The following is a 17734-nucleotide window of genomic DNA, read 5'->3' on the forward strand; positions in this document are numbered from 1 at the left end:
ACAGAGCTCCATATATATATTATACACAACTGTTCTCTACTTAGTTTCTTAAATATTAGTGTTTTCAAAACTTTTGAATGTAACCCATAATATTCAAATTGCAACTGTGAATAGATCTTTGTAAATATATCAGTTTAGAAAATTTAGAAAAGGCCAATTTATCAAATAAAGAATGTAAGAGAATATGAACTACCACTCCCCCCAAAAGAAGAGGTACATCAGTAAACAATATCAAGCCAACAAAAAGTTGCCAGTAAAATTCTGTTTGAGCTCATGCATGTAAGTCTGATATTCTATTTTTCAGTATGTTGAAAACCATAAAAGTGATACTTCTGCAATTATTTTCTATCTGAGTAAGTATTGATCTTCAAATTATAACCACAAAGAACACAAGTGTTAACATTAAAGTTAATACATATCTTAGAAACTAAACATTTTCTCAAAAATCTCACATTAATTGAAATAAGCATTATGAAATGGCAATGCTGATTTGCTAAAAACAACTTTCCATGTTTTAGAATTGAAATTCCTTGCCGTTTTTTACTGGACCTTGGGGTCAGTTTAATGCAAATTAGGCTTGACTCACTCTGAGCCTTATTAATCCAGTACAAAATCTCTTGTTTGCAGAAATGCACATTCAACATAAATGTGCTTGCTTTTATTAGCAAAATAAGACGTATTTATTTACAAAGCATGCCACTGAGACTAAATTTCATTCACAGGGTCATCAGGTCTACCTACTTAATGAAAGGAAGAAGATAATTTAAGTGGAGAAGAAACTATAAAATTTTGAAATATTTTTAAAAGATTACTTCTGTGACCAAATTTTCAAGACCTCTGCTTTTAATAACTCAAAAAATTATTATGACCTGTATCAATTAGGAGCAATTATTTATAAAAATGTTAACCAACTGCACTTCTCAGTTGCAGGAACGATCACATTTTTAACAAGGGAAATGGGAAATCACTATGGGATGCCCTAGTTAGATTAAATTAGCAAGAAACTTGTTACCAGACCATATAAAAGACACAGCGTAAAATAAGACATGACCTTGTAGAACCTTGAAGCCAATCTGTGAGGTTTTTCCCTTCCCATAACCCTTGCTAATTATCTGCAAAGTTACAGTCCCTTTTGTCATGGGTTATTTTTCTTCAAATTGTGAGGGGATTTTTCGTTTCTAAATATTTAATTAGTCTTATTATGGTATCAGAATTGTTGAACATACATGCCAAGCATTTCGAATTTTGCACTCTGTTCCTTCTAATTATCCTCAGATTTCGGTTGGTCATCCCAAATCTTTTACTTTTGTAATTATTTACTTCTTAAAGATCATTTGATGAAGAGACAGTTTCATCCTTATGGCTTGACTTTTCCACAAATAGCTTTTCTGCTCCTTTTATTACCCACCCAGTTTTAGAATTTGAAATAATACAGGAAACTAAAAAGAGTCTTAGAGGTCAGAATTACATAAACTAGATTTTGTTGTTATTATTCTAAGTCTACCTTAAAGATAACACTCTTATTTAGGGCATCAATTTGATGAACAAGGAAAGTAGTCCTAAAGGGTATTTTTCTAATTCCCAAGATCTATGATAGGGTGTCATTTAGTCAATATAATAAATCTGTGAAATAAAAAAAAAAAGGAATTTCTCTATGAGATAATTATATCTCACTTTGATAACAGAATAGCAATAAATACTGACAGAATTTCATATACAAATCAGACTAAGATTATGAGAAAAAAAACAAGACTTTTGGTGCTGTGGCTTTTTTGCATCTATGCAAAATTTAAGACAACAGTAGAGATCTTTGTAAAGTATTAAATCAGCTCAAACACGTTTTCTATTTTTATTTAAAATAACTTGGTCATTAAGTGCTTGGATGGTATGTGTGTATGTGTGTGTTTGCCAAGCAACCAGGAAAAGCACTTCAATTTATTATTGAAAATGAACTCCAAATCTGATTATTTTGGGAGAATGCTTCAAGGTGCAGTTATTGTGCTGTCTCCATCAAGATTATTTTCAGCTAAATACACTTTCATGATTTCTTATTAGTGTTGTTAATTGGAGTTGGTTCTAACTGATAATGCCAAGCATAGAGCTTCTGATGAGCGACCTATGGGTTTGCACTGCCAACCTTGTGGTTAGTGGTGGTAGTTATGTACCTCAGAGGTAGTTTCGACTCACAGTGACCCTCAATAGGGTTTCTAAGGCTGTAAATCTTTATGGGCGCAGAATGCCTCATCTGTCTCCCAAGGAACTGCTGGTAGTTTCGGATTGCTGACCCATGAGATTAGCAGCCCGACTCATAACCACAGAACTCCTTTTGTGGTGGTTGTTGTTGTTAACTGACGTCAAGTCAGTTCTGATTCACAGCGACTGTATAGGGTTTCTGAGGAGCAGCTGGTGAGTTTGAACCACCGACTTTGCAGTTCAAACTGACCTTGCAGTCCAATGCTTATCTTACAGTGACATATGGGTTAGACTAGTGCTTCTTCTATAGCACCACGACAAGATAGTTACCTTTTATATTTATATCATTTATTTTGCTCATTTAACTTCTAATTATTTTGCTAGTAAAATATTCTACTCAGTTTATAAACACAGGTAAAGTTATGAGTGTCATCTTAATAACATGAATGTTGGAGAAAATGGAAAAAGTACCTAAGAGTTGATATATGAACCTTCAAAATTAAACAGAGTATAATGAAACACTCACTCTGAAAGCAAAGGGTTATGCAACTATTTTTAAAATTATGAATTTTATTTATTAACTATCTTTGTGTCACCAAAATCATGAGCTGTATTTTCTTATATATCTTTTTCTAAATCAGACAAGTATTCACCTTATTATCTACTTACTGAGATTCCACTTTCATGATTAAATTATATCACAACTCATCCCAGGAATTTGCAGCTAATTATTCTGGAGCACCCTCCTCGTGTGTTTCTGTAGGATAACAAATGATCTGCAAACCACAACGTAGGTGGTTCAAACCCACCAGCTATGCCTCAGAAACCCTGTACAAAGGTCATTAAGAGTCGGTATTGACTCATGGGCACTTAACAACAACACTCTGGCATCTGGGTGGTGCTGTATGATAAGCACTGGACTGCTAACCACAGTGTTGGCAATTCAAACTCGTCAGCAGCTCTGCAATCAAAGATGAGACTTTCTGCTCTAGTTAAGATTTACAGTCTCAGAAACCTTATGGTAGTGGTGGTTATATGCCTTGGAGTCCTCACAGCGATCCTATATAGGGTTTCCGAGGCTGTAAATCTTTATGGGAGCAGAAAGCCTCATCTTTCTCCTGCGGAACTGCTAGTAGTTTCAAACTGCTGACCTTGAGGTTAGCAGACCAACTCACAACCACTACACGACCAGAGCTTTTTCAGAAACCTTATACAGGGTCACTATTAGTCCGAATTGATTTCATGGTCTGTTCTTTTTCTTGGGGTGGGGGGAGTATTATTTTCTAATAGAAGATACTCTTCTTTCTCTTCCACTTTAAAATTTAATTGGCAACTAAGTAAAATAACTGAACCTAATACCATCACAAACACAATACTTTCAAATTTTTCTACTAACACAAAACCTTCTTTGTCAAGAGATATTTTATTTAAAAGACATTTTTTTGCTTACATGCAGTGGATCAAAAATGGAGGTGGGCATAGCCTGAAAATGCAGACCCACAACACTTCTCCAAACCCTTACATAATTCCTTCCTCTGCAACTCATTTGTCCTCTAAACTTAGGTTTCTCCCAGGAAATTCGGTTTTAAAACCACTGATCTAATCTCACTGAACTGCCCAAAACTGCCTCCAAAGTGAAGACTTTTTGCCAGTAAGCTCTCCCTCTCTACTAAGCATCTCTCTTCTACACCATGTATGCAGGATTTAGTGCTTGTTTCTACAGAAAAATCCCCTAAGAGACAGTATTTTCTATGTAGATTTTGAGAATCTTGATATCACCTAAAACAGCTGGCACACTGGTGAGCTAACACTCTGAGTATCTCCCGAATTCACTTCTCAGATATTGCTGTCTACATTTTTTTAACAATTTCTTCTTTAACATAAAACCTCTGAAGTTGGAAATTTTCAGAGATTAGGAGCTCAGGATTCTGGTCTGATGACCTGCTGTTTTCCACCTCCCACTGGTGCTCTCTATTCCATTTTAAGAACAGCACTTAAGTGAGGCATGCACACAGCATCAGTCAGATGGTGGTACATAAACTCTGCTGGCTCAAAACTGTGAAAATCTTCTCTGACTTCCGGAACCTTAAGTGATCTTTCCGGCTTTGCCTAAATTGGTAATTTTCCATGCAGTTTATTTGCCTATTACTGACATAGATGAGGAATCTCATCTATATTTTGCATTTTAGTTGTTATTTAACTGACCAGATATGTCCCATGTCTGGAAGTAAACAAACTTGTTATGGTCTTGTTAATAATATTCCCCAAACACTGCAACCACTAGATACATTGTCTCCTACAGTGCCCTTTCCTTGTTTCTAGTGTCCTAGACTTGCTCTCTACTTAGATGTTTGTTGTTGTTAAGTGCCACTGAGTCAGTTTCAATTTACAGCGACCCTTGTATAGGGTTGCTGAGGAGCAGGTGGTGGGGTTGAACCACCAACTTAATGGTTCAAACTGATTTTGTAGTCCAGTACAGTAGGCTTCTACTAAATTCATCCTGAACATCTAATCCCTTTTTATGGAAAGAAACTTTCATTCATTAAATACTTTCTAAATTGCAATTCTCATTCTTCTCCTGTATTTTCATACTCCGTTTTGTAGGAGGAACAACTCAAAATGTCTTTTTGATCAAATATGAGTTGGTTATTTCCTTAAATAAAACTGCAGATATTTGTATATGTTTATCTAACTGTTCTGTAAGGCAAGATCATAAACAATAAAGACCAAAAGCTGGAAATACAGACTCCTGGCATTCTCTAAGGAGCAGAACAGGTATGGAAGGCCAAAAACAATCCATAACGCTCATAATATGAATATAAATAATCAAGTCTACTAAAGACTTATTATTAAGAGACACAGATACTTTGTGGTTCATACACCTTCAAATTTAATACTCCTACCTGACTGATAAATACATGGCAAATTTCACCAGCTTATTTCCGATAAATCTGAACTAATCTTTAATCATAGCAAAATATTCATCATCTAATCCTTTTTATCAAATTGACTACCACTGTAGGAGTTTCATGTGTCTGCACAATTAAAAACCCCATGTTAGCTGTACATAATACAGTATTACATTTGATGCAAATCCCTTTCTATTGAAGTAAGTGCCAGGCTGACAGCAGGAAGTAGCTGATAAGAAAGCAACAAGGCATTGCTGATGGCATTCTTGATAAGTGAGCATCAATTCATAAGCATTCAGTCTATCGCATATTAACCAAAGATCTCGTTTAAAAACATCAAGGAAGTGTCCTCTTGCATCTCATTCACAAAGGCACGATGTTTTTTTAAAAGGAAAGGAAAGGAATTAGGTAGATAGCTAGAAAAGGAGAGAGGAAGAATGGAGGGAAGGACTAGAAAGAAGTAGGAAGGGTGGAAGAAGGATATTTTAATACTCATCTGTAATTCTGGCACCAGAAACAAGGACAGAAGATAGTACCTACGGAGTCCTGGTGTGGTGCTGCAGGTTAATGAACTGGACTGCAAAGTTGGTTTGAACCACAAGGTCAGCGGTTCAAGCTCACCAGTCTCTCCTCAGAAACCTTGTACAGGGTTGCTACAAGTCAGACCCAACTCAATGGCAATTAACAACAACAATATATCCTAGATATGTAACTAGAACAGCTTAAAATTCAGGGAGCATGGTAATATCCTAAATATACATTGTAACATTATCTATGCAGAATAATGGGGAGCACAGTGGCTCCATATAATAAGCACTGAACTGGGAAACAGAAGGTCAGCAGTTCAAGCCCAGCAGCAGCTTCACCAGTTTTTGCCCCCGCCCCCAGGATGTTAGAGGTTAGTTCTAATAGTTATTTTCTTTGAGGGGTTAATGACCATCTTAAGGATCTCGGAATCTCTTACAGTACATGTTACACATGGTCTTTTCTACAATTTTAATAATGACATTAACATCTGTCTATAGACCTGAAAATACAAATCCTCACTCAGTTGTTCATAAATAGCTTTACAGTGCTAGGAGCATTAGCTTGCAAATCACAGAACTCAGAAATCATTTGGTGACATTAATCGATGAATGAAAGGTACCATTTTCTGAAACTAACCATGGCTCCATAATTGTAAACTACAAACAAACCACATTAAAACTTTTCTATCTTACAAGTTTTAATTTTTTTTTTTTAATACAATAGAAGGAGACGGTTTTCATTCCATATCATACTCCTAGCTTGAACCAGCTTCGTATCAGTAACTTGTTGGAAAGGGTCAGTTCACTATGACCTATAAAATGTTAAGACTCAAGTGCTTTAAAATATCGCTAACACCATATGTACAGGCTTGGGAGTACAGGGCTGTGTGCTGTGAGGCAGCAAATACTGTACTCCTTTGAAAAGCTAACATGCACTCTTATGTCACAGATATAAACAGGCAAGTGTGTTAAATAATGGATAACAAAAAAATATCTATCACTGAAGATTAGTACATATTTAATATTGTATATTAAAATCTGATGAGCAATTTTGAGAAATGCTACATGTCTTACAAAAGTTAAAGCTAAATATGAGATTAACTATTTGAAGTTTAATATTTTATAGTTACAATTTTTTGTAGAAATATAGTAATGCTTACAGTAGTAGACTCACATGTACACATATTTTAGGATATTACTTACAGCAATTTATTACACATATTTGATATGTAATTATTAAGGGAAAAAAGACTAGAAGATCTTGCTACTGCTCTTATCTTTGACCCTGAAACTTTTCCATTTCAGCAATCTCATTAATGTCAAAATACCATTAGAATGTCTGTCCACATTTAAATCTCTAAGCCTGGGTAAGGCAAAATCTTTTCAGTTCAATCAAGAATGCAGTCTTTTTGCATTCAGCTAAAAAGCTTAATAAAGCCATAAAGGTCAGAATATTATTTCTTTAAAGACAAAATGAACCACCTGACAAGGGTAAACTTTTAAAAGCATAAAGCAAAGGCATTTTAAAATTTGAATTAAGTAATTTTTTTCCCCCTTTGGAAACAATTTCACTGCCAGATTTCTAAAATGTATGTAAACCAGTGTCATTGATGGCAGTTTTTATTAAAATTATCAGGACCTTTCTCAGATTGAGTAGCAGGAAGTGGACTTGATGAGGCAAAGGTTTCTAGGAGTGCTCTAGACCTCAATGAAGAGATGAGAGAAACAGGATTGGGTACAAAAAGAGGTTGCCACAAGGACAAGGGCAGGTGTGGTAGGGACCTCAGGGAGGGAGGAAGCTCTGGAGTTGGGAGGGTGCTTGAGAAATGTCCTGAAATCAAGCAAAGAGATTTCAGGATTTTGTACCCTGGCATTCTGTGTAAGCTTCCCCTGAGAAAGATGTTTAATAATACCCCCCTTCCCCTTCCTGTTAGGGCAGTTCCTGAGGCGGGATTCAGCTGTGAGCACATTAGCAAGCAGATCCCTGGCAGGGAAAGAGTGTCTAGTCCTGAAGGTAGATTCTGGGCCCTCACCAGAACTGCAAATGTAAAGAGTTTTAAAAGTTGTTTTCAAAAACAGTTCTTTTTATACTTTTCATTTTCATGGCACTTATTCTATTTTATCATCTTGTACATACTGACACGTCAATCCTGTTTACTAAGTGATATTCAATGAGTTTCCTATAGAGCAATGAACCTTAACAGGCAGCTTTTAATTGGCCCACATAGGAAACCACATTACTATTAATTCCACAGCTACGGCATAAAATAAAACCATTGCTTCTCAAACTCTAGAGCAATTAGACCTCTCGGCTATTTGGCTAACTCTGTTTCATGATACCCAATGCAGTTAATTATATTTTTTGATGTTAATAGTCTCTGTCAGTCTCAAGCATAACTTGTCTTTGATGAATATTTAAATTATATTTGAATAAAAAATAATCTTGGTTACATTTCATATTCAGTAATCATCACAGCTTAATAAGGGCCTTCTCATCAAGGCTTGAAATAAATGGTAAAGCACATACAAATGTCCTTAATCAATCAACTTATCTGATAGTATCTTTGTTATGACTTAACTGTTTAATATATCTATTATATATAATATATATACATATATATGTAAAGATATTGCTTCATCCACAAAACAAACCACAACTATTTTTCAAAAGTTACTTATACACATCATTTCAAATTAATATACAGAATTTCATGAATTAATAACAAGAAAATCTATGACTGGATCATAACATACTTTAATGTTTTTGGTAATTTAAAACTTAACTTAATCACTTGATTAAAATTAGAATAGAACAGAAACCTTGAAGAACTACAATTTAAATATCTTCTTACTTTTGCAAATTTTAGAAAAACATATGATTATGTGAAAATGCTGCCTTGGAGCAGACCCTGTACAAATGAAAAATCCTGAAGTTCTATTAACTTTTTGGTATATCCAGCTTTAAAGAATGGGGCATATTTTTAGTCATTACAGGAGAGTTCAATGACAACATATCTGTGGTCTGAAAAACATACAAAAAAAACCACTGGTGTTTTTCAAGCCAACTTAAATAAAGTGACTCTCTTTTAAGACAATCCTCCACGGACATGGGGTGAGTGTTTAAAAGACTTCTAAAACTGCTTCTTTATAGGATCGATCTGACATGAAGACATGCAAGGAGAACTAGGACATTTACTAATTATACAATACAGCTGATTGCTTTATATGAAAATAACTCACTTCCTGATGTTCATTCATAACCAGATTTTACTGGAATCTAAACCTAATTGTGAAACTATAAAGAGCTTTAAAAAATGTAAATAAATTACTATAGTAAATCTAAAGAAAATAGTCCACAAAATACAAAGAATGGGCTTTTTAAATCTGCAAGACTGGAATAAATCTTACTAAAATATCATCAAAATCTAATTACCCACAATAATTTTACAGACAATGTACAGAGTTTTCATAAAGGTTTTTTGTTGTTGCTGCTGCTGTTGCTAACATGGTCCAGGATTGAAATCTGTATTATATGAAAAATTAGTAATGTTCCTAGTAAGGGAAAAATTAAACTATTTTTAAAAAATATATTCAATATCATTATCTGTCTATTAAATTAATCAATAAGGCACACTGTAAATAATACTGATTTATCATTGCTATTCTGCTTTAGATATGGCACAGTAAAATTCTTAAACTGTTAGCAATAAAACAGAAGATTTGGGGAAAACCCAGCATTTGACAGCAATATAGGCTTGAACTGCAAGTTTGACAGTTCAGATCTACTAGTTGCTCCTTGGAAACCCTAAACAGTGTTGCTAAGAGTTGGAATTGACCCAATGGCAATGAACAACATTGACTAAAATTATACAGTCACCCCTCCATAGCTACGGGGAATTGCTTGAGGAGACTCCACATATACCAAACTCCACATAAAATGGCACAGTCTTTGCATATAACCTATACATTGTTGTTGTTGTTAAGTGCTGTCAAGTAGGTTCCAAGTCTGTATAGAATTTCTGAGGAACAGCTGAATGGTCGGAACCACTGACGTTTCGGTTCAAACCATCCTTGTGGTCCAGTGCATTATCCTGCAGCACCACACCACTACTCCAACCTATACATATCCTCGCATCAAATTTAAATCATCTCAAAATTACTTGTAATATCTACAACATAGTGGAAACCACAAGAGCTCTGGTAGTGTAGTGGTTACAAATTGGGCTGCGAACCGCAAGGTCAGCAGTTTGAAACTATCAGCTGTTCCGCGGGAGAAAGATGAGGCGTTCTGCTCCTCTAAAGATTTACAGCCTCAGAAACCCTGTACAGGGTCGCTATGAGTCAGAACTGACTCCATGGCACATAACCACCACCTCCACCAGTGCAAACTGCCAACAGCACTTTGTGCTTATTCTTAGCTTTTGAGGGGCTGCTGTGACCACTTATTTGCTATATTTTCCTCCACTCCCCTCGATATTTTCAATCCATGGATTCGTTAAACCTGCAGGTGTGAAGCCTGTGGATACAGAGGGCCAACTGTAAAGGAATTTTTTATTTACTTAGCAATCTCACTAAAATATACAAGAAAAATGCCAAGAAAACCAACAAATCCGATACTGTTGAGTCAGAAGTTTAGTTGATTTTGACTCATAGGGCTCCTTAGGGCAGAGGAGAACCATTCTGTGAGGTTTCTGGGAATGTAACTTTTTAGGGGCAGAGAGAGCCTCATCTTTCTAATACAGAGCAACTGGTAGATTTGAATGACCCACCTGGCAGTTAGCCACCCAATGCTTAACCCATTGTGCCACCAGTGGTCCTTACTAGAATTAGAATGGAATATGCTCATATTATCCAAAACTGTATTTGGCCATTATTTATTCAATTGTTGTTTTTAAGTGCCAGAGTGGGTTTCAACGCACAGCATCCCTAGGTTTTCCAAGGAGTTGTTGGTGAATTTGAACTGCCAACCTTGTGACTATCAGCCTAGTGCTTATCCTACAGTGTCATCAGCACTTACTCCACCAGGACTCCAATTTGAAGTTATACTGCATACTAAAATAATTCTTAAATGTTACATGGCATTGCTTTGTTGCTAAGTACCATCAAGTCAGTTCTGACTTAAAACAAATTTGTATGTGGGTTTCCAAGGAGCAGCTGCTGGGTTTGAACTAAGACCAGATGAAATAGATACTACCATTCTGACCAGGGACACAACAGATGGTCCCAGATAGATTGGGTGAATAAAGAGAGAATAAAAAATCCAAATTCTTTAAAAAAAAAAAAGGGCAGTTACTAGACTCGTAGTGACTAGAAGAATCCATAAGTCTATCAATCTGCAATACTCTAACTAAATGTTTAACAGAAACCACCCCTAAAGGGTACCTTAAGCTAAGTTACACATTGTTTCATAAAATATACAGTATTACCCTGGAATACTGTGTTCCTTTAAGAAAAAAAATCATCTGTATGAGAACTGTTTTATTGTTAAGCGCCATCAAGATGGTTATGATTCAAGGTTGTTTTGATTCACAGAGACCGTGTATGAAAATGAATGGCCTTATAACAAAGATGAGAAGGTAAGACATGCCAAGGAAACTAGATTAATAAAATGAGAATGCAGGCACATTACAAAAAATATAATCAATGTCACTGAACAATATGCATGTTGTTAATGCTTTTGTTACTAAGAGTGCTGTAGAGTTGGTTCTGACTTATAAGACCCTGTATAGGGTTTCATAGGTTGTAAATCTTTGTGGAAGCAGAAAGTTTCATTTTTCTCCAACGGAGCAGCTGGTGGGAATGAACCGCTGACCTTGTGTTTAGCAGATCAGTGCTTATCCTACAGAACCACAGCAATTCCAATATGCATAAAAATATGTATTGTTGTTGTTAAGTACCGTTGAGTCGATTCCGACCCATAGCGACCCTGTACAGGGCTTCCAAGGAGCAGCTGGTGAGGTTGAACCACTGCCCTTGCAGTTCAAACAGCTTTGCAGTGTAAAAATATGTACGTTGTTGTTGTTATGTGACATGGAGTCAGTTCCGACTCATAGCAACCCTGTACAGGGTTTCTGAGGCTGTAAATCTTTAAGGGAGCAGAAAGCCTCATCTTTCTCCCGCGGAACAGCTGGTAGTTTCGAACTGCTGACCTTGCGGTTCGCAGCCCAATTTGTACCCACTATGCTACCAGAACTCCTTAAAAATATGTATAGAAACTGTTAAATGGGAAACTACTTTACTGTGTAAAGTTTTACCTAAAACAATAAAATATTACTAAGTTTTTTTAAAAAAGAACTTAATTTCTAGTCTCTATAACTATGATTAGAAATCTTATCTATACAAAGTACAAACTTTTAAAGGCATTATTGTAGGTCAAATTTATACACGTCAGTCACTAGTATATTACCAGAAAGTAGGTATATACTAGGAATAAATCACACACTATACCAAAAAAAAAACAAAAAACTATTCAAACAAATATTATGTATTAGTCTTAAGTGCATTAGGCTAATGTCCTTTCAGTAAGTGATTTAACAACTTATCCAAAATGTTCTAGTGATTTAACAGCAATTAATCTAGTCATTAACATGACTACCTTATTGAAATACATGCTTTATAAATAGAAACCCATTTCTTAGTGAATAGCAGGGAATATTTTAAGTGGGTAAAAAACTATAAAATATTCAACAATATATGTGTATGTATGGATGTATATGTATGCTGTTAACTCAGTTCCAACTCACGGCAACCCTTGTATAGGATTTCTGATGCTATAAATCTTTGCAGGAGCAGAAAACCTCATATTTCCTTCACGGAATGGGTGGGGGGCTCAAACTGCGAATCGGTTGGTTAGCAATCCAATGCTTATCCTACAGAATCACTACAAACCCATATATATGTATACATGCATATATACCATTTAGATGACATTGTCATCCAGTAACACTCATCGCTAAAATAAGCTAGAATAAATCATCTTTAAAATTATTGAAAGATTATTATGATGTATAGGTCAAATGTATTGTTCACATTCATCTTAATGTTTGAGTCCATATTCTCACCTTCCACTTTGATTTTAATATTTATAGACAGTGTTGAAATAAGATATGACTTCATTTTTAAACACAAATTTCTCTTTTTTTCCTACTACCTGCATTTGTTCAAATATAAAAACAAGTATGTTATAAATTCAAACTTTAAAATGTATTATCCAAGGTTGTACATTCCACTGAAATATCTAAAAATCAGCTCTAAGTCAAACAAGGCACACAGTAAGTGTGAAATATTCCTTAGGAAATGCTGAAAACAATTAATGTGTTGTTTCTTTGGGAAAAACTGTTCTGACTTGTAAGACGGCTGAATATACTATAAAAGGTAAAACGCTAGATATTAAAGGAGAGTTTCAGTGAAGTCCAGCATTTCACACTCGTACTCTAAGGGGCTTCATGATCCACCAGCAGGAGATTCAATTTACTAATTTTCATTTAAAAAGATCAGAGGACCCTGTGGTGAAGAATCCTTGGTGTTACACTACTTCTTTTTCTATATTTAATAAGTAGGCTCATAAGGGACACTTGGATAAGCCTTCTAAAGACATTTAATAATTTATTAGTATTTCTAACACACTAAATGTGAGTGTTTTATATGGTCCATGTTTATTATTGTCAATAGTCTCCTCTTCCAGTAATGAGTGCTTTGGTTTAAATGCTCATCAGTAAAGTGACATGCAAAGTATGTGTCCAATTAGGTATACCAATTAGAGCTTTAATGGTTATTTATTATGATACTAAGGTTCAAGAGTCTATGCTAGTAACTTCTCAAATCCTTGATATAAGAATGTGTTTGTAATTCCAATTAAATATCATGAAACAACTCAGACAAGAGTGAGGGAATTAGTGGAAACCTATTACCTAATAGGAAACTACCTAAACACAGAAATGATGGGTTAGTAGTATCTGAGTTATTTATTTTTCCCCAGATACATTTCATCCTAATGGACAAACGAATGGTAAAACTGATACCACAGATAGATAAAGGCAATTGGTAAAACAGTATAAGCCTAATAATGTAGTTTCTCAGAAATGGTAGGCTTAGATCCTAGAAGAATGTGTAACTTTCACTAAACAACTATACGAAACAGAAAAATAGCATGCATAATAATGCAAGAAAAGAATAAATCAATTCCCACCATACCATGAAATACAAAATTAAGTGAAAAGGCAGTTTATAATATATATTCTTCCCCTCTGAAAAATGCCATTAAAGAAAAAAGGATGTGAAAAAATGTTGAAAAGATAGATTTAAAGTTTATATTCTCTTAAATGAAAATCAGGAAGCAAAAATTAATTCAACAACTTTTTCATATAGCTCTTAGATACAAAGTTTCTTTATGAAGATTAGCTAATCAATGCATATCAAGAGAAGTATCTCTTTGGGTTTAGAGGGATACACTACTAAACATATATTCTGAATAAATACTGCCTATAACAGGTCCTACCTATGCACATTTGGAGGGGAAAAGGGCACACGAGCATGTAGGGACAGTAATTATCTATATACTGTAATTATTTTCAGATCTGTAGGCCAAAGTACCAAAGGCATAATCTCAATCAAAACTCTATCTTGATGAAAATGAGAATGCTTTTAGAGTAGACAACATGAAAATAGGATAGTTACAAACAACAATGGGATCAAATGTAAACAACAGGACCTCAGGTACAACTTGGCACATTAATTTAAAAACACTAACTAGATTGTCCTGAGTACTGCATAGAACCAATAAAGTTGGCCAAATTTTAACTCATCAATTACTTTGGAGTAGAAGAGCTTTGGGTCAAATGAATTCAAAGTGTTAAAACTATTTTGTACAATTGTCTTTAAAGGTTTTTGTTGTTGTTGTTGTTGTTAAGTGCTATCAAGTCAGTTCCGACTCACAGCACCCCTGCATAGGGTTTCCAAGGAGCAGCTGGTAAGTTTGAATTGCTGACTTTGTGGTTCCAAGTCCAGTGTTGATCCTACAGCACCACAATAGGTAGTCCTATCTTTACAGAGTGGTGATTATTCCATAAAATATTCAGATCCCTTCATTTTAGGAAATAGTTTCATTTTTCACTGTTTAAAATGAGCCTCCAGTACATTTGTAAGACAAATATACTATGAACTACTAATAGAATTTTGTTTTCACACTTTTAAAAGAGCAGGAAATAGAGAATGGAGAATGAATAACAATTATTAATATTTTTGCCACTACCACAGTCTGAATTGTAAGTGTATATATTTACTTGGTTTTTAACTGCTAAAAAGTGATGACAACTGGAAGAAGTGAAAAGCCTTGAATAAAAATATAAAGATATTTGATAGTACTAAAATCTCTATGCCTATATATAAAGAGGGGTCTTGGTGTGACGCTGTGGGTTAATGCACCAGACTGCAAAGCCATTTGTACTGCAAGGTTGGCAGTTCAAGCTCACCAGCGGCACCCCGGAAACCCTATACAGGGTCGCTATGGGTTGGAACGGACTTGATGGCACTTAACAACAACATATATATAAAAGAATATTAAATAGAAATAGCCAATGGCTTAATCTGCATTTTTCAAAGAGAGATTACATTAAAGGGGAAAAAAACCTATTCTTTCTACTTTATTGAATATCATATTCTTTTGAGGATTCTGACTGCGAGGAAAAAAAGCCAAATTTTTAGAAGCTTGGTAAAAATAATTTAATTTTTTTTGTTAATTACTAAAGGGACTATATTTAGAGTAAAACAGACAAATACATCAAGAAAAGTTTCTCTATCTAATTATTCAATAATAATTCATATATGAAAATATTACCTACTTGCTTTCTTATAGCTAATTTTAACTATGTACCAGTCCAATGTGTCAAAATATAGAAAATATAAAGAATGGGTTATTCAAAAATTCTACTAAGAAACTCACTTTTAAGTCCTCCCAACATTGTCTTCCTTTGCATTAAAATTGGTGTTGTTAAGTACCGAAGAGTCGGTTCCGACCCATAGCGACCCTGTATAGGGTTTCCGAGGAGCGACTGGTGAGCTTGAACCACCAACCTGGCAGTTCAAACAGCTTTTCAGTCTGGTGCATTAACCCACAGCGTCACACCAATGTTCATGTTTAAATGGTTATTGTGTTATGTAAATAACTACCATCTATTTTCATAATACAACAATTAATAAATGGAGTTTCTGTGGTCAGTTTTGGATCTACCCACTTACTTCATCAATACTTATGTATTATTTGAATATTTTCATAGCAAGAAACATGTATATGTTTTCATAATACACCGAAAGCACTAGTTCCTTTCAGAGATATTATTAGTTTACATCCCTGCTTTTTAATAATAATTTAACAACAAAAATAACTTGATGCCTATTTTGCATATTTCCTATAGCATGTAATTACAATTTTTTGTACAAGTATGATAAGACAAGCATTTGGCTAGATATTTGATTTAAATGCATATAGTCCACAAAGAGAATTTACCTATAATCTCGTAAGGCCAATTCTTCCATACCCTTTTTCTAACAATCCCCACTGATTTCTACTCGTCAGAGGTTTCTCTATGGTCTACTACTGGATGTCCAACTTTCATTACTACCATTGAACAGGTGGATCAACATAGAAAGAGTAGCTGATGAGTTGTTTACTAATATTCATCATATTGTCTCCCTAGTAACGATAGTTTCTAAACTTTGAAATCCTATGAACAAAACGTTCAACACCACAATTTTACTATAGCACAGAAATAATTTTCCTTAAGAGTTAGTTGTAAATAGTTTGTTTCAAAGACCAGATGTTAAAATCCTACATAGTCCATAGACAACTGTAAGTTTTAATAAGAATACTTATATGCTATTAAAGAAAAAGAATAAAAAACACCAGCCTTGCTAGTCAGAAAGAGAACAAAGGAACCCGAGACTGTAGGCCTTGACCACCTTCAGTTCTGGAAAAAAGCTCACTCTTTTGGCCCAATTTTTAGTCAAGCAGTAGAGAGGTATATAGAAGGATAACAAGGTCAGCAGTTCGAAACTACCAGCTGTTCCGTGGGAGAAAGATGAGGCTTTCTGCTCCCATAAAGATTTACAGCCTCAGAAACCCTATACAGGGTTGCTATGGGTTGGCTCCGATTCCACCGCACATAACCAACAAACAACAACACTAAGCAAGGTGTGCTCATCAAGGAAGAATGGTCAATCATTTAAAATCAAAAGGTCAACATTTACCTAAGGATAAACTTGAGAAGGGATGGGAAGATGGATGGAATGCAAACAGGAATCACAGGGAGGAAGCGGGATAACTGTTGATGCAGGGAGGGGACTGCAATTATTTAGATGAAAAAAAAAGGATGTGTTGAATGTAAAACTAATGAATCTTGTCTGTAAACCTTCACTCAATTCACAATAAAAAATTAAAACAAAACAACTTTTATGAAGTACCATTTAAGTAAACTAGATTTTAACTTAAATTTCTAACTAACCCACAAAAAACATTTCGGTGGAGATATTTCAAAAGTATTATGTATGTTCTCTGGTTTGTTCAAACATCTTTATCACTATCATATTAAAAAATGAACAAACAGAAACAATGAATCACTATATTATATCAATATATGGTCTCTGAGAATTTTGAAAATGTTTAGCAATCCATACTCATACTCTTATGTCCAGCATCTTAAAAAAATTAATTTCTCCATGTTTCCCTTCACTCCCTATCACCTTCTGATATTTGTATTATGCCTATAATGACAGCCCCCAGTCTATAAAATTTCTACTTTAAAGTGAACTAGGAAATAAATTAGAACCTAGTCATAATACTGTGAACATATTTGGGAAATGTGGGGTTAAAGGGTAGCAAAAGTATTTACTTTAGAGGGAGGGGTGCGTTCACTACAAAGATGAGGGGTTTTCCTAGGAAATAAAATATAAAAATCATGATATATAGTAAACTCTGTTACATAAATGTCCCTTCAGAGGGTCTCTAAATATGACTGGTATTGTTTATAATAAAAACTGGCAAATAAGGAAATTCTGGAGAGGTGAGATATTATTATACTGTTGTTGTTGTTGTCAGGTGCCATCGAGTCG

The 17734-nt window shown here is 34.8% G+C and overlaps 1 protein-coding gene across 3 annotated transcripts in view; it reads right to left on the bottom strand.

Moving 5' to 3' along the window:
* LPHN2 (latrophilin 2) overlaps positions 1–17734 on the bottom strand; it is a 228861-nt gene that overhangs the window by 68713 nt on the left and 142414 nt on the right. The window lies entirely within an intron of this gene.

The sequence above is a fragment of the Chrysochloris asiatica genome, unplaced genomic scaffold, assembly GCF_000296735.1.
Source record: "Chrysochloris asiatica unplaced genomic scaffold, ChrAsi1.0 scaffold00002, whole genome shotgun sequence".
Taxonomy (NCBI): domain Eukaryota; kingdom Metazoa; phylum Chordata; class Mammalia; order Afrosoricida; family Chrysochloridae; genus Chrysochloris; species Chrysochloris asiatica.